This window comes from Perca flavescens, chromosome 7, assembly GCF_004354835.1.
Source record: "Perca flavescens isolate YP-PL-M2 chromosome 7, PFLA_1.0, whole genome shotgun sequence".
Lineage (NCBI taxonomy): Eukaryota > Metazoa > Chordata > Actinopteri > Perciformes > Percidae > Perca > Perca flavescens.
In genome coordinates, this window is record NC_041337.1 from 1,593,002 (window position 1) to 1,615,983 (window position 22,982).

The following is a 22,982-nucleotide window of genomic DNA, read 5'->3' on the forward strand; positions in this document are numbered from 1 at the left end:
GTCTATCACTCAATATCAACATTGCACCCCTATCATTCTCTAGGCAATTCCCATACACAGCCTACAGGCAGGTGGTCCGATAGACCTATGGGTTTCTGGGCAGGGAGATCAGGAAGGTGATACCAGCTTGTGTTGTGGCCGCAATCAGGAGGCAGCTTCCAGAGGAAGGGAGGCAATCAATAAATATATTTTGTTTTCACAAAATGAACACAATCACAAAATGTCTTGTTGTATAAAATGTATTCATATTTTCATTGATAGTAACTAGGAGTGTTGGGCAAGTTACTTCCAAAATGTAGTTCATTATAGATTACTAGTTATTGTCATTTCAGAGTAATTAGTTATATTACAGTCTCTGAATTGTAATGCTTTACACTACTTTTTTATTACTTTAGTTTGACTTGGCAGGTAGCTTGTGAATTTCACCACCAGATCAATAAAGTCTCATCTTTATCAACTTTAATACATCATAACAAGAGTTCTCTCAAGACACTTTACAAATAGAGTAGGTATAATTTACACTATAATTTGGAGATGTTACACTATAATTTACAGGGACCCAACAATTCTAGTAATTCCCCCAAGCGCAAGCATTCAGTGCGACAGTGGCGAGGAAAACCTCCCTCTCAGGAAGAAACCTGGGACAGACCCAGGCTCTTGGTAGGCGGTGTCTGACGGTGTCAGTTGGGGGTGTGATGAACAGTGGCAATAATAGTCACAATAAAGATAATTGAACTACGACTATAAATAGCAGTTGCAGTAGTTCATGGTGTAGCAGGGCGTTACAGGACGTAGCAGGGGACTGCACGGCGTAGCAGGACCACGGCGACAGCTGCAGCCATGATTTAGGGGCCACCCAAGTCCAAGAAAAACTGCTAAGTGAAAAAAAAATAAAAATAAAAGATTTGCACAACATCACATAGTCAGTGGTCACAACACATACAACCTAACACAACCTAATAAAGTCCAGTATGAAATGTCTTCTTCCTACCATTAGAAGTAATTTGTAAATGTTTGTGTCATATACAGCGAATGATAGATGCAAGTTACACTACCTGATGAGCTTTGCAGACATCTGATGTTGCACTATGACCCAAGACGAAGCAATAATGGCCCAGGATCCTGTAGAGAGAAGCCCTCTGTCAGGTGCATCTATCCCTTCATTACTGGCTGCACGCTCTGCCAAAATCTGAAAAACACGGAGGTTCAAAATCACTCACAAAAATAGGATACAAGCTTAGTTACCAACTGGATCAGTAATAATAAAAAAGAGAAATAAAACCAAAGCAGCTCTGACGTGTCAAAACCTCTAGTGTCAAAATCTAGGAGATTTCAGCATATTGATTAATAGATCAATTTGGACTTTGTAAATTACCAGAGAGTAGCCTACTGGGATACAAAATTGTGCGGGAGAACAGTCAGAATTGAAATGCAGGGGAAACTGGAGTTTTGTGCTAGCTAGCTGCCTGCCAACAGCTCATAGCTAGCTTAATAAAATGCGGGGAAAACGGGGGTGTTTGTGCTAGCTAGCTAGCTGCCTGCCAACAGCTCATAGCTAGCTTAATAAAATACGGGGGAAACGGGGGTGTTTGTGCTAGCTAGCTGCCTGCCAACAGCTCATAGCTAGCTTAATAAAATGGGGGAAACGGGGGTTTGTGCTAGCTAGCTGCCTGCCAACAGCTCATAGCTAGCTTAATAAAATACGGGGAAACGGGGTGTTTTGTGCTAGCTAGCTAGCTGCCTGCCAACAACTCATAGCTAGCTTAATAAAATACGGGGAAACGGGGTGTTTGTGCTAGCTAGCTAGCTGCCTGCCAACAGCTCATAGCTAGCTTAATAAAATACGGGGAAACGGGGTGTTTGTGCTAGCTAGCTGCCTGCCAACAGCTCATAGCTAGCTTAATAAAATACGGGGAAACGGGGGTGTTTGTGCTAGCTAGCTGCCTGCCAACAGCTCATAGCTAGCTTAATGCAAACTGCATTGATTTCAAGGCAGACAATTACGAAAACCTGTTCTAAAGCTCTCTCTCTCTGTATACTGAAGCCCTGATGCTAGGAATTTGCAGTCAGCGCATTTTTAATCCAGATGAGGGAATGATTTCAGACGCAATTTTAGCTACTCCGGTCATCAAATCATCAGCTACCAAATGTTTGCTAATACAATAGCCAAGCTAACATGTATGTTACTAGTTAGATGGTGGATTGCCCAATACATACACACTCAAATCACTTCTTTATTCTTAAATTATTGGACTAAAACATTACGAAATCAGCCAAATTAAGAGTTACAAGAATTAAAAGTAAGACTTACTCTGCTAGGAGCTCTTTTCGGTGCATGGAATTTCTGCAAGTGCTAGCACTTGGTCCTCCAATCATGCCCACGCCAGATTCAGGTGAAAGCCTTGATGGTGGTGGACTTGATTCCATCGAGTGCACCGAGGGAACTGCATCTGTAATCAGCCTCGCATGGTCCTTACTCCAAAATCCCATCCGAGACTCCAACAAATCTCCAGGTCTATAACTCTCCGGAATGAAATGAGCGCCACAAACGACCGAGAGTGTGGTGACAGACGCGGCAGTGAAGTCTGCTCACTTCACCTGCACAAAACCCAAAAACGAAAAACCTTGCTTTTCCTACAAGGAAAATTATGTACATGATTTCCTGACAGGCTGGACTTTGTGCAACCAGCACAAACACAATAATTTACCATTATGACTTACATAAACTTTCTCTATAGCTCTCTCTCTCACCACTGTAGAGTGAGAAGAAACCTATTGTTTACCTCTGCCTACGTCATATGACGCGTTGCTAGCGGGAAAGGCTATTTCAGAGCCTAGCTTAAAAATGGGCACCCTTTCATCAAAATTTCTGCTTTAGGGTTTGTGTAACATAGCAATTTCTACTTATGTGTTTTTAAAAGACCTCTTCAGACAACATTAAGTATTAATTCAGTTATGAATTCAACCTGCACATTGCTCTTTAAAAAAATCTGCGTGTATATATCTATGGTCCTGGTAGGCTTAAATTGAATTACAGGGCCACCTGCTGTTGTGGAGTGCAAATTACAGAACATTTGTTAGAAAATTTACCTGCATTTGTGTGTGGATCTGAGGGCATTTGTGTGTGGATCAGCAAGGCGGAAAGTTAGTGCCAAAAGTCACGTGACAGTTTTTTGTACTTGTAGAATTTGTTTTGTACTTGAAGGATTTTTTTTTCCGTACTTGTAGAATTTGTTTTGTACTTGTAGGATTTTTTTTTGTACTTGAAGGATTTTTTTTTTCCGTACTTGTAGAATTTGTTTTGTACTTGTAGGATTTTTTTTTGTACTTGAAGGATTTTTTTTTTCGTACTTGTAGAATTTGTTTTGTACTTGAAGGATTTTTTTTTTTTTGTACTTGAAGGATTTTTTTTTGTACTTGAAAGATTTTTTTTTGTACTTGAAAGATTTTAGTTTGTACTTGCAGGATATTTTTTGTCATTGAAGAAATACGTTTTTGTATGTGTAAAACATACTGTATTTGTTTGATAGGTAGGTTTCTTATTTGCAGAACAAAATGCATTAGTTTGTGAATGATGTTTTGTATTTGCAAACCACACTGAGTTTGTTTGTGAATCGTTGGGCGTGAGTAAAACACGTTTTGTGTGTGTGAGGTTTTGACATGATTCTAACTCCATAGAAACTAAGAGACCCACAGGTCTGCTTGTTAGAGCTCCGTGTGGTTGAGTCTGAACCGTAGACTGGAAACGTCACGTCACGGGAACTTCAAACTAAATCATTAGTATTGTGCTCCTAAACTTTGTGTTGATGGCATCACTGTATTAGACTGATTTGGCTACGATTCCTCCGAAAACTTCACCCCTTTCACAGCTTTCCTCACGGAGAGACGGTTGCTAGGTGATAGCAACAAATACAGCATGGTCGGACCCCGCACGTAGCTGCCCGTTCTATTTGCCTCGGAAAAATAAACTGGACAAAGTTACATTCGGGGCTACACTCAAAACATTCGGGGCTGAAGACACGGCAAAATCGGCTGACGCCGCTCCTGGTGTAAACCGGGACATGGCTTTTGTCGGGACTCGGGACAAGCAATTAAAAATCTGGACTGTCCCGGTCAAACCGGGACATCTGGTCACCCTAATATATATATATATATATATATATATATATATATATATATATATATATATATATATATATATATATATATATATATATATATATATATATATATATATATATTTATATATTTATTATTATTTTCTTTTTTTTTTCACTAATAAGTGTAAAGAATTTGTAGAAATAAGTTAATCACTAAATGCATCTATTCACAGTCCCAATGTGTCGAGAGAGAAAAAGGGATGCAGTTGTTTGTCGCCTCATTGAGTACCTTGGGGAACATCAAGAAGATCTCATCCAAGATTGGTAGGTATGTTATTAAATGATCGATCAATTCAAGGTATCACATGGTTACACATAGGGTTGCCCTGATACAATGGTTTAATTTCCGATAACACACACACACACACACACACACACACACACACACACACACACACACACACACCATTAGTACACAGAAACTGTGGATTTACTTTGTAATGACAGGAGGTCCACCATTATGGGACAGACATTTTAAACCAACCCTTTCTAATGTCAAAATAGTTTAGTTTGTAATGAGGCAGGAAAGGGTCTATCCACTGAATTGTGTTGAATTAAAAAAACAAAATGTAACTTGGTTATATTAAATAATGCAGGTTTTTAAACCAACATACTTTATGCAAACTTTTCTCACATTACTGCTAATCAGTTACTAAAATAGGGTTTTAAAAACATTTGAGGTGAGAAATAGGCAATAAAGTCAGTTTTAATTGTCACTGAATTGTATTGAAGTGCTGATTATTAAAACAAACTCTACTTGGGTTGATTTGGCATAACCAAGAAAAAGTCATGATCAATAAATGTATTGGGATAGTATTTTGTTTTTTTGCCACTTGTCCTTAACTTAAAATTACTGTGCATTTATTTTTAGACCTTTATCTGTAAAGTGTTTTTTTTTATGATTTGAACATAAATAAAATTGAATTGAATTGAATTGAAAAGTGCATATTTTTTCTTTTTTTTAACATGGAGGATGGAGGGGGAAACAAAGTGCTGAGCGTGTGTGGAAACCGAACCAAGGCATGTGTGCTGTTGATGGGATTGATCTACGCTCTCAAACTTGAGTATTCCAAGAAGCTTGAGTATACTTAAAGTATTTCAGAAACTCTTTTGGTGCTTGACAGAGCAAAGCTGCTCAAGAAGGTCCAGAGCCTCAAAAGTAAGCTAATGATGAACTGTTTGTCACCGTATTCAGGCACAGACTGTTTCCTGGGAACTTACTGTTGGTGCTGAAGAATGCTCACTGTACAATACAATCAGACAATTTCATCTCCCAAAGAGCAGTGTCACATTGAAATTCACTACATTCAAATAATGCATATCATCTCATGGATCAGTGTTATTCAAAAGATACATATTGGTTGAGCAAGGACTGAACTCAGTGTGTTTCTGACTGGTACTAGGCTGTCAATTCATTTAACCAAAGGGACACGGTGTTGAGATGTGGAAAATGTCTAATGTGTCTAAGATGTGGAAAATGCTGTTTTTTGTTCAGGCACAGACTGACTTTATCTTTAATTATCTTCAACAATCCCATAAGGCTTTGCAAATATCTGCATATGTTCCTCAAACATATAAAAAAATGTAAGATGTTCATGTTTGGTATAACAAACAAACTGGAATCCACATATGAAGGGTTTAAGAAACTTGTTTCAGTTGAATATGCAGAGTGGAGAGGTTTCTTTTGTACTTCCTCCTGTCCTTATTTTTTTGAACATTTCATTGATTAAAAGAAATTTACATGATCAAATATCTCCTGTGTCTGACAATCATTTTTTTAAAGTAAAGTTTACCTTCCCTGAATAAGTAATGATTAGTTACTCATATTGTTCAATTATTAATAACAATTATTAAGTATTAAGTGCTTACAATCAAGAGGTAATGTTACTTACTTTTTAGAAGTAATCAGTTGTGTAATGTATTGAGAAATATTAGGTAGACTTTACCTAATTTCTTTTAGTGTATCATAGCTGTTAAGTGTAGATATGCTTCACTCAAAACATGTGGTGAAATCTACCCAAACAGACTGAGTGCAAATTGTTACCTCACATTTATTGAGTAGATTCTATAGGTTGCTTTTTACAGTGTACCCGTGGACTTAATTTTTTCATCAGTAAGTCAACATGATCTGACCACTTCCTGCTTCTTACAGTGCAGACGCTCTATTGCTTGCTCCAGCTTCTGCTTGCATATTTCTGCTGAAAATCTTGCTTTTCCTCTGAGAGAAACTGTGAGCAGCGGCTCTTGGATACTTATAAATCACTGGACTATACATTTTTTGTAGACATAGTAGGCTATTGTCATATTTGAAAATTTTTCTGCGTGAGCATGGCCTAACAATAGCTCAAGCCTGTCCTAGAGTGACTGTAGCTAAAGCTAATTAGCAGCAAGATGCCACCCTTCTCCATAGAGGACTACAACAAACTCCTTCAGAAGATTGCAGTTCTGGAAACCAAAATTTACCGGTTAGAAGTAAATATGGAAGTGAACGGATCATGTGGAAATGACACCACTTTACCAGTGACCCAAAACAATGGACAAAAGCATGCTAACACACGGCTAACTAGCACCAGCAAGACCACAAAGAAACAGGAGGGCTGTGGAACGGATAATAAATCAACAAGTGGCAGTCCTCCCTGGAACTCTTTTGGTGCAAAGCCTAAGAGTAAATCATTTTCCTGGGAAATGGTAGGACGACTAACGGGCAGGACACAGCGCCCTGAGATTTGTGATACGACCGGCTGGCCTGTATTACCACCCAGGCAAAGTGCCTCTTCAACCCCTGTACTTAGTAGGACACGTCGTGGACAGCTGCAAACGGGAAAATCAGCAACAAAATGCCTCCCCAACAACTGAGTGTGCAGGTGAAGAACAGATTTGCTCCTCTGCTGCAGGACCCTGGACATGACCTGCATTACGTCTCATCGTCCCACAGCAGGGTAAGGACTGAGAGCAATTCTAAAAGTAAAAAGCTACAGGGAAAGCTAATGACTGGGCCCCAAACTCTGATTGTGGGTGACTGTGCTGTGAAAGATATAAAAAGCAGTAAAAACACCAAAATACTCTGTTTTCCCAAAGACATGGTGTCTGACTTGGCCCAAAGAATCCCAGATATCGTAGCAGCACACCCAACTGTGAAGAACATTATACTGCATATAGGGTCAAATGATGTTGTAAAGCAAAAGTCTGAAGTGCTGAATCGTGACTTTATGAATCTGCTGAACACAGTCAGCTCCCTAAAGGTGTTTGTCAGTGGCCCTATACCGCCAGTCAGAGGAGGAGCTGAGAGCTTCGGCAGACTGTTGGCACTGAACAGATGGCTTTCAACTGCATGTACCAACAACCATTCTATGCAGTTCATTGACAATTTTAAAATGTTCTGTGGCTGCAGACATCTTTTTAAAGCAGATGGACTATTCCTTAACAAGCCAGGAGTAAAGCTGTTCACCTCTAGCCTACTTTACTTTCTGCACCACACATCTGCTCCCTTGGCCAAGGACACGAGACAAGATGAACCAAAACAAGAGGAAGACACAACAAAATGCGATAGTGAGCCACCACAGCCCCCACCTGAGCAAAGATTTGACCATGGGAGACCAAAGACCGGAGATGAGAAATCTCAACCCCCCTTCTCACCCGTCCAACACTCCTCAAACCCCTTTGACAACCATGAAAGCTTTGAGGACCTCTTTAAGGATACGTCACTCTCCCCTCTTTCCCCCATCCCCATGTTGGAGTTCACTGACCAGATGAAGCAGCTGGTAAATGCTGGAACCAAGTATGCCCCCCTTCCTTCTCCCATCGTAAAACGCCAGGCACCTCTGCCCCCTCAAGGACGGCAGTTAACTCCTTCTCCCCAAACTGATAAGGATGCTTGTGTGAAAAATGCAGTAAGCATTAACTGATATGGGCCGGGTCCAGGCTGCATGCTTAGTAGCACTCATGACTTTTTCCAAGACAAGCCTGGGCCCTGCGTATCAGATTCTTCCACAATTTATGTTGTGATAGGTACACTACCGGTCAAAAGTTTGGGGTCACTTAGAAATTTCCATTCCAGACAGAATACCAGCAGAGATCAGTTGCATTGTTTTTTTTAATCAGGGCAGCAGTTTTCAGATTACATTATGTGCTTACATAATTGCAAAATGGTTCTCGACTGTTGTAGACGGAAGTGGCTGAAGAAATGCTTGAAATTCCATGCTTTTTGGTCTAAACGTCATACCCAAATTAAAAGTGGTACAGCTCCCATATACTTTGACACTTAGGGGTGTGCCTGATATCATTGGAAAGGAAACACTCAAGTTGTGTCAGGGTGATTCTAGGCCTTACTGACACAGAGTTACAGAGGCTAGAATGGAGATTTTTTTATTTCTGTCCAAGTTATAAATCTGTAAAATTATTAAAATACACTGCTGTAAACACATCTGACAGGTGACAGACAACACAGCATTAGCCACGTCTCAGCTTACTACAGAAAAAAAGTCAGAAGCTAAAAGACTCAAATAAAAAAGCCAAAAAACTACAAAATACAACATTTCTCAAATACACAAACAAACCCACATCAATCACCTTTCCAATGATATCAGGCACACCCCTGAGTGTCAAAGTATATGGGAGCTGTACCACTTTTAATTTGGGTATGACGTTTAGACCAAAAAGCATGAATTTCAAGTGTTTCTTCAGCCACTTCTTTCTACAACAGTCGAAAACCCTTTTGCAATTATGTAAGCACATAATGTAATCTGAAAACTGCTGCCCTGGTTAAAAAAAACAATACAACTGATCTCAGCAAGTATTGTGTAAATGGAAATTTCTAAGTGACCCCAAACTTTTGACCGGTAGTGTAGATAGTAATAATAGAAACAAATGGTGAATAAGCACGTAACTGCAAACTTTGCAAATTTAGCATCCATTCCTCGTCAGCCACGGTCTGTCCCAAAAAATGAAAACGCACTAACACTAGCACTACTAAACATTAGGTCTTTGGCAGGAAAATCATTTTTAATCAATGATTTTATTATCAACCACAATCTTGATTTTATGTTTTTAACTGAAACCTGGTTGGACCATAATAACAGTGCTGCTGTTCTCATTGAGTCAGCCCCCCCTAACTTCAGTTTTATGAGTGAGAATAGAGTGAATAAGAAAGGAGGTGGGGTCGCCATTTTGTTTAATGACTCATTCCAATGTACGCAAATATCTTACGAAAATTTTGCTTCTTTTGAATATGTGGTTCTTAAGCTAAGATCCTCCCCTCAAGCTCTACTTCTAAATATCTACAGGCCACCTAAATACTGTGCATCCTTCTTTGACAACTTTACTGAACTGTTGTCTATAATCTGTATTAACTTTGACCGTGTAATTATTGCTGGTGATTTCAACATTCATGTTGACAACCCCCAGGACCGAGGGACCAAAGAATTGTGTTGTGTTTTTGAGAGCTATGGACTGACTCAGCATGTGACACAGCCCACGCACAATAAGGGGCACACTCTGGACTTGATTATCTCCAAGGGTCTGAACATTTCCAAGGTGAATGATGTTGCTCTCTCTGATCATTCCTGTGTTTTCTTTAACGGCACTATCTCTCTGCCCAAAAGTGTTCAAACATAGTTAATCAGAAAACAGTATATCACTGAAAACACCAGTGAATCATTCGTTCAGCTTTTCTCCTCTACACCCACCCTCACTGGGGCCTCAGTCACTGAGCTTGTAGATAATTTCAACTGTAAAATTACGAATGTTATTGATGCTATTGCTCCCACTAAGGTCAAAGCTGTCTCTGGTAAGGAAAGATCTCCATGGAGAAATTTTATAGTTGTGAGAACAGAAAAAAGAGAGTGTCGAAAAGCTGAACGCAGTTGGTGAAAATCTAATCTCCAGGTCCATTATAAAACTTATAAAGAGAGACTTCGCATTTATAATATGGAACTAAGGAATGCAAGGCGGTCCTTTTTCTCTGACATTATTGCCAGAAACAATAATAATTCACGTGCTTTGTTTGTTACTGTTGATAGATTAACAAACCCTCCAGTACCAGTAGCATCTGAACTGTTGTCTACCAAGGCTTGCAATGACTTTGCCTCCTTCTTCACAGACAAAATTCAGAAAATTAGACAAACAGTCAGTGCTTCCATATCAAGTACAGGATATGTGTTGTCACAGTGTGCACGCAAAACAAATTCCAACATGACACAATTTCATACGATCAACCTTAAAAACCTGGAGACATTATACAACATCTGAAAACCTCCTCCTGTTGCCTTGATATTCTACCAATTGGTGTTTTCAAAAATGTTTTGAATTGTTTGGCTTCTGATCTTCTACAGATTGTTAACACATCTCTGCTCTCAGGTATCTTCCCACAGGCCCTGAAAACTGCAGTCATCAAGCCACTCCTAAAAAAGAACAATCTAGACACGACACTAATGACCAACTATAGGCCAATATCAAACCTTCCATTTTTAAGTAAAATCATAGAAAAAGTGGTTTTTCAACAACTCAACCTTTTCTTATCGCTAAACAACAGTTTTGATGCCTTCCAGTCAGGTTTTCGACCACACAATAGCACTGAGACGGCTCTTGTTAAAGCCTATAATGACATCCACTTAAACACAGATAGTGGCAAAATTTCAGTCTTAGTATTACTTGATCTCAGTGCTGCATTTGATACGGTAGACCATGACATATTGCTTGACCGATTGGAAAACTGGGTTGGTCTTTCTGGCTCAGTACTAAAGTGGTTTGAATCCTATTTAAAGAATAGGGACTACTTTGTGTCTATAGGTAATTATACATCTGAGCATACAAATATGACGTGCGGAGTTCCCCAAGGCTCAGTTCTGGGGCCTCTTCTGTTCAACATCTACATGCTTCCACTGGCTCAGATTATGGAAAACAACAAAATAAGTTACCATAGTTATGCGGATGACACACAAATTTACATAACCTTATCGCCAGGGAACTATAGCCCAATATAACAATTAAATATGTGCATTGAAAATATTAATGATTGGATGTGCCAGAACTTTCTTAAATTAAATGAAGAAAAAACGGAGGTTGAAAGTCAGCGCTCAGCTTCAAACGACAATGTTAAAAACAACAGACAAAGCAAGAAATCTTGGTGTAGTCATGGACTCAGACCTAAATTTTAAAAGCCACATTAACATAATTAAAAAATCAGCCTATTATCACCTTAAAATATATATCAAGGGTTAAAGGGCTTATGTCTCAGTAGGATCTGGAAAACTTGTCCATGCTTTTATCTTCAGTAGACTTGACTACTGTAACGGTGTCTTTACAGGTCTCCCTAAAACATCAATCAGACAGCTGCAGCTGATTCATAACGCTGCTGCTCGAGTCCTCACTAAAACCAAGAAAGTGGATCACATCACTCCAGTACTGAAGTCTCTACACTGGCTTCCAGTGCCTCAAAGAATTGATTTCAAAATACTTTTACTGGTTTATAAATCACTAAACGGTTTAGGGCCAAAATACATTTCTGATCTGCTACTACATTTTGACCTACCTAGACCTCTCAGGTGGTCTGCGACAGGTCTACTTGTTGTACCCATAGTCAGAACTAAACAGGGGGAAGCAGCGTTCAGTTTTTATGCTCCACGTATTTGGAACAAACTCCCAGAAACCTGTAGGTCCGCTGCAACTCTCAGTTCTTTTAAATCTAAGCTAAAGACCTATCTTTTTGATGTTGCTTTTCATTAAATAATCTATTTTATTAACTTTAATTTCTTATACTGCACTGTAACTTTTATTCTTATACTGCACTATCAATTTTATTCTTGTCTTTTAATGTTTTTAATTTGTTTATTATTGTTTTTTAATTGTTTTCTAACTGCTCTTTAATGTTTTATGTAAAGCACTTTGAATTGCCCTGTTGCTGAAATGTGCTATATAAATAAAGCTGCCTTGCCTTGCCTTGCCATGTTAGCCTATGATTAAAAACAATGCCCAAATACTTGTATGTGTTCACTCTTTCTATTACTGAACCTTTAATTTCCACTGCCTCAGTTGTCATCTTATTTCTCCTGTAATCAATTACTAATTCTTTAGTTTTCTTAAGATTGAGTTCTAGCTTTAGCTCATTTTGATAGTGACTATATCATCATTTTCAATTAACCCAATGAGCGCTGTGTCGTCAGCAAATTTAACAACTTGACAGCTTGCCTGCTGTGGACGGTAGTAAATGGTAAAAAGAAAGGGTGATAAAACAGTTCCCTGAGGTGAACCTGTGTTTGTCATGATCTTGTTTGACTTAACTTTTAAGTTTAGCTTAACAAATTGAGACCTGTTCTCTAAGAAATTTAGAATAAAAGAAATAAATACACCTGGAACCTTCATCATTAAAAGCTTATTTACAATGATGTGTGGTTGTATCGTATTGAATGCTGAGCTAAAATCATAATACAGAATTCTCACACACCGTCCCCCTGCATCCAGGTGAGCATAAACACTGTCCTATTTACAGACAATAACATCCTCTGCCCCTCTCCCTTTCTGATAAGCAAATTGGCAGGGGTCACAGAGAACAGAGAAGGAGGGAGACAGAGAAGGAGGGAGGGAGGGAGAGATGGAGGGAGAGACAGAGAAGAAGGGAGGGAGACCAAGACAAAGGAGGAAGGGAGACAGAGAAGGAGGGAGGGTGATAGAGACAGAGAAGGAGGGAGGGAGACAGAGAAGGAGGGAGGGAGACAGAGAAGGAGAGAGGGAGACAGAGAAGGAGGGAGGGAAACGGACACAGATGGAGGGAGAGAGACAGACACAGACAGACGCAGAGACACAGACAGACACACAGACAGACAATATATTGTGTATACATAACCAATCATAATTATAACCAAATATATCAGTGATTGTAATTTTCCTATCTGGGGAAAAGTTCTGTGTCATGCTTTAATTAAGCCTGCCTTTGATGTTTCATCAACACACCTGCAACCATTGTTATACAGTGTGAGACAGCTGTTGAAGATCCCTTCAAAGAAGCCTTAATGAACCAAAACCGTACATGCTAGCAATACACAAGGCCTTTGTGAACATATCGGTATATAATTTGTGTAGAGAAAAATAAAAAAAATTGAAAAAATGAAATTGTAGTTTCAAAATACTCTCCATTTGCATTTGACCCAGAAAAGATGTAACATTATAGGGAATGAGAGATTTCCCGACAGTCTTGTGGCTCTGAGGCAGATCATTCCAAAACTGTAAATCCTACAGCTTACCTGGGCACATTAGCTGAAAGTATACAAAAATACCTACGTTTTGATGTATAAATTGTTTATGAGAAGTAAAGATTGTGAGTGTAAGAGCAATTTATAGAGAAGGGACAAAGATAATTTTTTAAGGCTCTGCACGCTAGTTGATGACATCACCCACTGTAAGTCACGCAATACACACCATTATAAACTAAACTAAACTTAAACAGTGATTTCACAAAAACTGTAAAAGATATCAAAACACATAGTAGACCCTGAATAGCTGAATTGTTCGTGAATGGTTTAAATTTTGAATCACGTCTGTAAGTGAAAGAATGTAGGAGATACATTATAAAGCAGACAAGGATTTGAAGCCTGCTCTCATTGGCCCTCATTTATCATTCTTGCGTAGAAACGGGTGTATATGTTGGCGTAAGATTATGCTTACACTCCTCTCACCGCCTGATTTATGAAGCTGTGCGTACCTTTGAAATCCAGGTGTACGCAATACCTGCCCTTGATAAATGCCACGGCTGAAAACGATCGTCATTAGAATAACACGCCCCAATATATTCTGGGTTTTGAGGCCTCGCCCCTACAATTCACGACATGGCGAGACGTGATCCGGCTGAGAAGCGGCACTTTTCAGAGGTGGAGATTGAAAGCCTGATATTTCCGGTTCATTTGCATTAATGTGTGTGCTATTTGGCAGCCTGAAAACTGGTATTAAAGGCTGTAGAAAGAATGCGGAATGGAAGGAGATCACTGATGCGGTCAACAGTGTTGCCGTGGTAAATCGGACTCCAGCTGAAGTTTAGCCTATTTAATTTATACATCGACACATTTTTCTATAGTCCTAATAGTAATATACAGGCTTCTATTGCAATCTCTTAGGCCTACATATGTAGGTGTACTTATATTTAAATAAACACACGGTAGCGGAGTTTATGCAGTGTCTTTTATTTTACTCGTGTTTTTTTTCATGAGTCGGAACGAGGCAACAGCTGAGGGAGAGCGCTTGTCCTCCGCCCCCCCCGTGCTGGACCCTGTCTCCTGACAGCAGAGGGGCTGGAAAAACAAGCCAAAATAACTTGGTCAATGGCAGAAATAAATCATTCACTTGAAAGAGAAACAAAAACCTGAAGAATAAATAAAAATGTTGTGCATCGTCATGTTTCCTGTATTGAATATCATTGCCAAACATTACACTATAGGCTACCTTTTAAAAGCGAGGAATAATATCCTGTCTCCTTCGTATAGCCCCCAGTTGGGGCTGTTCTGGACACTGCTCTCCGGGCATCGGGTCATCTGGCTCCATCGCCGTGTTTTCCTGCGAGATGTTGTAGGCCTACAGAACCCCTCCCCAGGCTAAAACAATGTTGCATACCGGTGCATATAGGTCTTCTTTTAGTTTGTCAGTGCGTTTTGTGGTGTTAGGAATTGTTTTTCTGCGCATTTCCGCACTAACTCAAAACGTGCGTACATGTACACCACCTCCTGAGCTGGCGTAGGATTTGAGCGTGCCGTACGCCAACGTCCATATTGATAAATCTCAAAGTCACCATGGTTTTGGGTGTACGCCAGGTGTACGCTGGAAATTTGGGGTACGCACTTTTGATAAATGAGGGCCAATGACTTTAATGTAAAAAAAAAAGTTTAACAGCTTAATATTTAAAAAAAGTATAAATAGTAGAACAAAAGTTGAAGAAGAGCACACATCTGCTGAAAGAGCTGAACAGTTTGATAGTTGAATGGTTTTTGTAGCCGAACGTATGCAGAAGTTACGGACGACCTAAAAACTTACCGGGGATTTCCACTGGATGGGTAACAGCTGCGGACCGGCTCCGCTGCGTGTCTGCTGCGTGCTCCGCCGTCCGTCAATACCCACCGGGTCCGGATTTGTTGCGGAACGGCTGCGGCCCTGACTGATAGCTGTAGTCACGAAAATAGCGAATTCACGTAGAATAGAACCACAAAACCAACAACAGTTTGTTTCCATCCAGAGGAGTAGAGGGGAAACGACTCTGTGCTGTGTTTTCAAGGTGTAGTGCAGGGAAATATGATCCGCCATCAGCACGGTGTATTTTATTTTGAAAATTAACCGGATATTTATTTTGTTTCTGTGCTCGAAGTTTGAATGAGATTTAAAGAATGAAAAATACCCAGAATGTTTGAAAGGTTTATGTTATTTTAAAGTTGTCATGGAATTTCTAACTGAAAGTAAAACTGAAGTGAGTGCGCAAATGTTTTAGTCTTGAACATTGTCCCCATTCGTTCGAAGGGGGAGACTTGCCTGAAAATTTTTGAATATTTCGGAACTTTTGCTTCCATAATAACATGTCTGCAACCGTCCCACATTTTCCTTCATTTTGTCGTAAATTATTGTATGAAGAGTTAAAATTGTGTGAATGAGAGCAAGTCTAGGGTTAAAAGGTTTTTCACTAACTCTGTCCCTCTGTTTGTCTATTCCTATAGAAACGTAGAGGAAGAAAGGGACCCAAACATTATAGCTGTCAACACTGTGACAAATCCTAAAAAGACATCGACGCATTCACACTGGAGAGAAGCCGTACAGCTGTGTTCAATGTGGGGCAGCTTTCACACAAAAGAGTAGCCTAAAAAAAACATCAACGCATTCACACTGGAGAGAAGCCGTACTGGTGTGAACAATGTGGGAAAACCTTTTCTCGGAATCATTACCTTGAAATGCACCGACGTGTTCACACTGGAGAGAAGCCGTATTGGTGTGACCAATGTGGGAAAACTTTTTCTCACATTAATAGCCTTAAAAACCACCAGCGCATTCACACTACCTCGTGAACATGTTTCAGAGCCAAGCTGTTTCCTCCTGCATGAATGTTATTGTGGCTACACTCCTTTCTTTTGAAGGGTTAGTCCTATTAGAAGTGGGTCAAATGCTGTTTCTCCTGATGCTGTGTGTTTTAGTAATCACTTACTGAGAATATATTTTCTCATATAAAAAAGCTGCATATAAAACAAAAACAGCTCTTTATGAAAAAATCTACACGTTACAGTCAGGTAGCTTTGTGTAGCCCTTGACGTCCAGCCGTCTGCTGTCAAAGAAACAGCTGGTGCTTCGGACAATTGGTTCTCTATTTGGGCTTTTGTTTTTTTTGTACAACACAGGAATTATGGTCTGGCCGAAATGGGCTCCTGAAGGAATAGTGTAACGGGGCTCAATTACTTTAACCTTGTTTGTAAAACCTGTGTATACAGAGTAGGGTCTCATTTCCGCGGCTATAAATGTACCAATCACAGCAGTGATGTCTTTTGCCCTGTTTGAATCAGTTGGAAATTGCTGCTTAAATGCTGACGGGATAGTTCTTGTTTTCGTCCAGTTCCAGTTTTGACACACTGAGGTGATGTCGGCGTAAATGAGTTGACATGTTTGTAGTATTCCCACTGGTGTAGCCTATTCTCTTGTAGCAGATCCAACATACCGTTGTTGTTTTTATCCATCACTCTCTTGCCATCACCTTCATAACTTACAGGAAAACCAAAGTGGCTCCAGTACAGTGTTTTTCTTTGGGAGTGGGAGGGGCAGACAGCACGTTGCCTGTTACGTCATTTGGGCTGCACAATTTAAGCTCTTTTATTTCTAAATGAAATAGGATTAGTCCAACGAATTGTTTGGTTTTTAATGCGTACCTAATCGAAAGCCTCGTACCGAACGGTTTAATACGTATACATGTATCGTTATGCCCCTACATATTTGTGTTAAATGAATAAGTAAAGGAAACTAGAGATCACAATTTCTGAAAAAAATTGCGGTGTGAATGTTAGATGCTGAAAGGCTGATTACAATGCATTGCTGGCTTGAATGTCAATAAAGTTTTGCAATGGTCTCCCCTAACGTCCCCTAATACATGCCATGGTTCGGATAAAGGTTCTTTGATGTTCACAAAATTTTATTTGAACATTGTTCTCATCTTTAGGAACATGTATAACAATAATTTGTTTTTTTCACCTGACAGGAAGTCAATCATCTTGGATTTTGTGCACAAATTTTTATTATGCAAACATGTTTAAGGACTTTAGAGTGCACAAAAACTCTCAAAACTTTGCAGCCATGTTCAAACAAGTAACTTTAACAGCGTTTCCCACAGGTGGTGGTGAGTGGCGCCGCATGTGAAGGCGCGGTGCTTGATGGCTGGGTACAGTAATAAACTAGTCAAACAAAGGTGAAAACAATGACTACATAACATCAGACAATTTAGAAATAAATATCTATTTACATACTAGAAAATGCATTTCCTGCAGAAAATGCATGGGAATGCTGAATAGCTGAATTGCTAAAGCTAAACTGGATGAATAGCTTAAATCCGTAAGAAGAAGTTGAAGTAGTGAGAATAGTTGAAAAAGTGGAAATCTGTTTAATAAGTATGAATTTCCTTAAAAAGTTAAATGGTGACGTTAAACTGAATTGCTGGCTTTAAAAGTTCAACAATGTAAAACGATGTAGAACATTGTGAGTTCTGAATTTATTAAGTATGGAAGAATTACAAATGCTATGAGAAACATGTATTAAAATGCAGAAATCTCAAATGGATTGCACTGCACCGCTGAAAAACTTGGAATTTGAAATGTAAAATTGTCAGTTGGAAGCTGAACTGCATTACCTTAATAAACTAACAGCAGAAAAACATTTCAACAAAAGCTGGAAGCTAAACTGTAATACTGTCAAAAGTGGAAGTTCAAATAAATTGACTAAAAAGGCTGAAACTTTAAATACTTTGTATTATTATCAGCCATATCCATTGCATAGAACAAACAAGCATGAGCCTAAAGAGCTGAGAGGTGAATATATTGCCTGAAAAGAAAACGGGCTATATATATATGGATGAAATCACAAATGACCCTGGAGGGAGGGAGAGAGAAGAAGGGAGGGAGGGAGAGATGAGTGATACAGAGAGAGAGAGCGAGAGAGAGAGAATGAGGGGGTAGAGAGACAGAGAGGGAAGGAGGGAGACAGAGAGGGAGGGAGACAGAAGGAAGGCGGGGGACAGAGAAGGAGGGAGAGAGACAGAAGAAAGGAGACAGACAGAGAAGGAGGGAAAGACACAGACAGATAAGGAGGGAGACAGACAGACAGAATGACAGAGACAGAAGTGGAACGCAAAGGATATAGACTGTTCATATTGCTGCCTGTAATATTCAAGTTGACTGTCTGTAAAGATCATGTTTGTAAACATCCTTTGAAGTCTGTGATGAGATCTCTTTGATCTGTTAACGATCGTACCACCTGCTCTTAATATGTCACCTGTGGCATACTGCAGCTATTCAGAGACACTGACAGCAAGCTCTCAAATAAAGGCTCAGACTGCCAAAACGATAACTGCTATCAGTCAAATGACGTCATCCTGAGCACCACAAGGCCTTTGCGAACGTATCGGTATAAATGTGGTTTGCTCTGCATTTCGCTCGGAAATGTGGAGAATGTTAAACAGGGCAGCAAATGAAGAAAGGTGTGGAACTCTTGTCATTTGGAAGATCAATGAGCCAAAAGTAAAAGGCGTATCACATACCTGAGCACATTGCCTGAAACTAGACAAAACCACCTACGTTTTGATGTATAAATTGTGTATGACAAGTAAATATTGTGGGTGTGAGAGCAATTTATTTAAGGGACAAAGATAAAAAATTGTAAGGCTCTGGCTATGACATCATCCGCTCTAGCTCGTGCAATACACCATCCATCCATCCATCCATCTTCGTCCGCTTATCCGGTGTCGGGTCGCGGGGGGAGCAGCTCCAGCAGGGGACCCCAAACTTCCCTTTCCCGAGCAACATTAACCAGCTCCGACTGGGGGATCCCGAGGCGTTCCCAGGCCAGGTTGGAGATATAATCCCTCCACCTAGTCCTGGGTCTTCCCCGAGGCCTCCTCCCAGCTGGACGTGCCTGGAACACCTCCCTAGGGAGGCGCCCAGGGGGCATCCTTACCAGATGCCCGAACCACCTCAACTGGCTCCTTTCGACGCAAAGGAGCAGCGGCTCTACTCCGAGCTCCTCACGGATGACTGAGCTTCTCACCCTATCTCTAAGGGAGACGCCAGCCACCCTCCTGAGGAAACCCATTTCGCCGCTTGTACCCTGATCTCGTTCTTTCGGTCATGACCCAGCCTTCATGACCATAGGTGAGGGTAGGAACGAAAACTGACCGGTAGATCGAGAGCTTTGCCTTCTGGCTCAGCTCTCTTTTCGTCAACGGTGCGATAGATTGAATGCAATACCGCACCCGCTGCTTCGATTCTCCGACCAATCTCCCGCTCCATTGTCCCTCACTCGCGAACAAAACCCCAAGGTACTTGAACTCCTTCACTTGGGGTAAGGACTCATTCCCTACCTGGAGAAGGCATTCCATCGGTTTCCTGCTGAGAACCATGGCCTCCGATTTAGAGGTGCTGATCCTCATCCCAACCGCTTCACACTCGGTTGCGAACCGATCCAGTGAGTGCTGAAGGTCGCAGGCCGATGATGCCATCAGGACCACATCATCTGCAAAGAGCAGCGATGAGATCCCCAGCCCACCAAACTGCAACCCCTCCCCACCCCGACTACGCCTCGATATCCTGTCCATAAATATTACAAACAGGATTGGTGACAAAGCGCAGCCCTGGCGGAGGCCAACCCTCACCTGAAACGAGTCCGACTTACTACCGAGAACCCGAAACAGCTCTCACTTTGGTCATACAGAGATTGGATGGCCCTGGTAGAGACCCCCTCACCCCATACTCCCGCAGCACCTCCCACAGTATCTCCCGGGGACCCGGTCATACGCCTTCTCCAAATCCACAAAACACATGTAGACCGGTTGGGCATACTCCCAGGCTCCCTCCAGGATCCTTGCGAGTGAAGAGCTGGTCCGTTGTTCCACGACCAGGACGGAATCCGCATTGTTCCTCCTCAACCCGAGGTTCGACTATCGGCCCGAACCCTCCTTTCCAGCACCTTGGAGTAGACTTTACCAGGGAGGCTGAGAAGTGTGATACCCCTATAATTGGCACACACCCTCTGGTCCCCCTTTTTAAAGAGGAACCACCACCCCAGTCTGCCACTCCTTTGGCACCGTCCCAGACTTCCACGCAATGTTGAAGAGGCGTGTCAACCAGGACAGCCCCTCCACACCCAGAGCCTTGAGCATTTCTGGACGGATCTCATCAATCCCGGGGCTTTGCCACTGTGGAGTTGTTTGACTACATCAGTGACTTCCGCCTGGGAAATCGCCGACAATCCCCCGTTATCCTCCAGCTCTGCCTCTAACATAGAGGGCGTATTAGTCGGATTCAGGAGTTCCTCAAAGTGCTCCCTCCACCGCCCTATTACCTCCTCAGTGGAGGTCAACAGTGTCCCATCCTTACTGTACACAGCTTGGATGGTTCCCCGCTTCCCCTCCTGAGGTGGCGAACAGTTTTCCAGAAACACTTTGGTGCCGACCGAAAGTCCTTCTCCATGTCTTCTCCAAACTTCTCCCACACCCGCTGCTTTGCCTCTTTCACGGCAGAGGCTGCAGCCCTTCGGGCCCTTCGGTACCCTGCAACTGCCTCCGGAGTCCTCCGAGATAACATATCCCGGAAGGACTCCTTCTTCAGTCGGACGGCTTCCCTGACCACTGGTGTCCACCACGGTGTTCGTGGGTTACCGCCCCTTGAGGCACCTAAGATCCTAAGACCACAGCTCCTCGCCGCAGCTTCAGCAATGGAAACTTTGAACATTGTCCACTCGGGTTCAATGCCCCCAGCCTCCACAGGGATGCACGAAAAGCTCCGCCGGAGGTGTGAGTTGAAAGTCTGTCGGACAGGGGCCTCCTCCAGACGTTCCCAATTTACCCGCACTACACGTTTGGGCTTACCAGGTCTGTCCAGAGTCTTCCCCACCCCTGACCCAACTCACCACCAGATGGTGATCGGTTGACAGCTCTGCCCCTCTCTTCACCCGAGTGTCCAAAACATACGGCCTCAGATCAGATGAAACGATTATGAAATCGATCATTGACCTTGACCTAGGGTGCTCTGGTACCAGGTACACTTATGAGCATCCCTATGTTCGAACATGGTGTTCGTTATAGACAATCCATGACTAGCACAGAAGTCCAACAACAAACAACCACTCTGGTTTAGATCAGGAGGCCGTTCCTCCCAATCACGCCTCTCAGGTGTCTCCATCATTGCCCACGTGTGCGTTGAAGTCCCCCAGCAGAACAATGGAGTCCCCACTGGAGCCCCATGCAGGACTCCAGTCAAGGTCTCCAAGAAGGCCGAATACTCCGAACTCCTGTTTGGTGCATATGCACAAACAACAGTCAGAGTTTTCCCCCCCACAACCCGCAGGCGTGGGGAGGCGACCCTCTCGTCCACGGGGTAAACTCCAACACAGCGGCGCTCAGCCGGGGCTTGTGAGTATCCCCACACCCGCCCGGCGCCTCACACCCTGGGCAACTCCGGAGAAGAAAAGAGTCCAACCCCTATCCAGGAGTATGGTTCCAGAACCGAGACTGTGCGTGAGGTAAGCCCCACCAGATCTAACCGGTGGCGCTCCACCTCCCGCACCAGTTCCGCTCCTTCCCCCCAGAGAGGTGACGTTCCACGTCCCCAGAGCCAGCGTCTGCCGCCCGGGTCTGGTCCGTCGAGGCCCCTGACCTTCACTGCCACCCATGTGGCATCGCACCCGACCCCAACGGTTCCTCCCACAGGTGGTGGGCCCATGGGCTGATACACACTCATTATAAACGCAAAAAAAATCTGAAATGATCACTAAACTTAAACAGCTTTTTCAGAAAAGCTGTAAAAGATATCAAACTGACAAGCCATAGCTGGATAGCTGAATATTTTGTGAACATTTTAAAGTTTGTTTGGCGTCTGTAGGTGAAAGTTTGAAAGACCTGAACATTTTGGGAGTGGAAGAAGATTTTAAGGATTTGAAGCATGCTCTCATTGACTTCACTGTTAAAAAAAAGTGTTAAAAAGCTTAATATTTTTAAAAAGTATAAATAGAAAAAAGTTTAAGAAGTCCCATTATTAGCTGAAAGAGCTGAACATTTTAAAAGTTGAATGGTTTTAATAGTTGAATGTATGCAGACGTTACGGAGAGCCAAAAAGCGTACGGAATAATAATAATTAAGAAAGAAAGAACCGAATTACAATACTTGGAATGCTGATGAATCAGCATTCCCACTAACTAGAAAATGCATTTCCTGCAGAAAATGCGTGGGAATGCTGAATAGCTGAATTGATAAAGCTAAACTGGATGAATAGCTTAAATCCGTAAGAAGAAGTTGAAGTAGTGAGAATAGTTGAAAAAGTGGAAATCTGTTTAATAAGTATGAATTTCCTTAAAAAGTTAAAAGCTTATGCTAAACTGAATTAATGGCTTTTAAAAGTTGAATAAGGACAAAATATGTCGAACATTGTGAGGTCTGAGTATATTTTCTTACTGATAATAACTCAAAAATGCAGAAATATAAAACAAATTGTATGAAAAATCTTAAAGCTCAAATGCATTGCACTGCACTGCTGAAACATCTGGAAAATTGTCAGATTTGGAAGCTAAACTGCATTATCTAAGTGAAGAGCTAAAATACATTGTTGAAAAGCT

At 41.6% G+C, this 22,982-nt stretch overlaps 1 protein-coding gene and 1 long non-coding RNA gene across 2 annotated transcripts in view; one reads left to right on the forward strand and one right to left on the reverse strand.

Annotated features, from left to right (window-relative positions):
- Positions 1 to 22,982, forward strand: part of LOC114559231 (zinc finger protein 709-like) — a 196,203-nt gene that overhangs the window by 17,749 nt on the left and 155,472 nt on the right. The gene's annotated exons all lie outside the window — the stretch shown is intronic.
- Positions 799 to 2,972, reverse strand: LOC114559234 (uncharacterized). The gene is made up of 3 exons (XR_003693042.1): positions 2,312 to 2,972; positions 1,056 to 1,189; positions 799 to 872 (listed from the first exon to the last, which is right to left on the reverse strand). It is a non-coding gene; the product is annotated as an uncharacterized LOC114559234 (long non-coding RNA).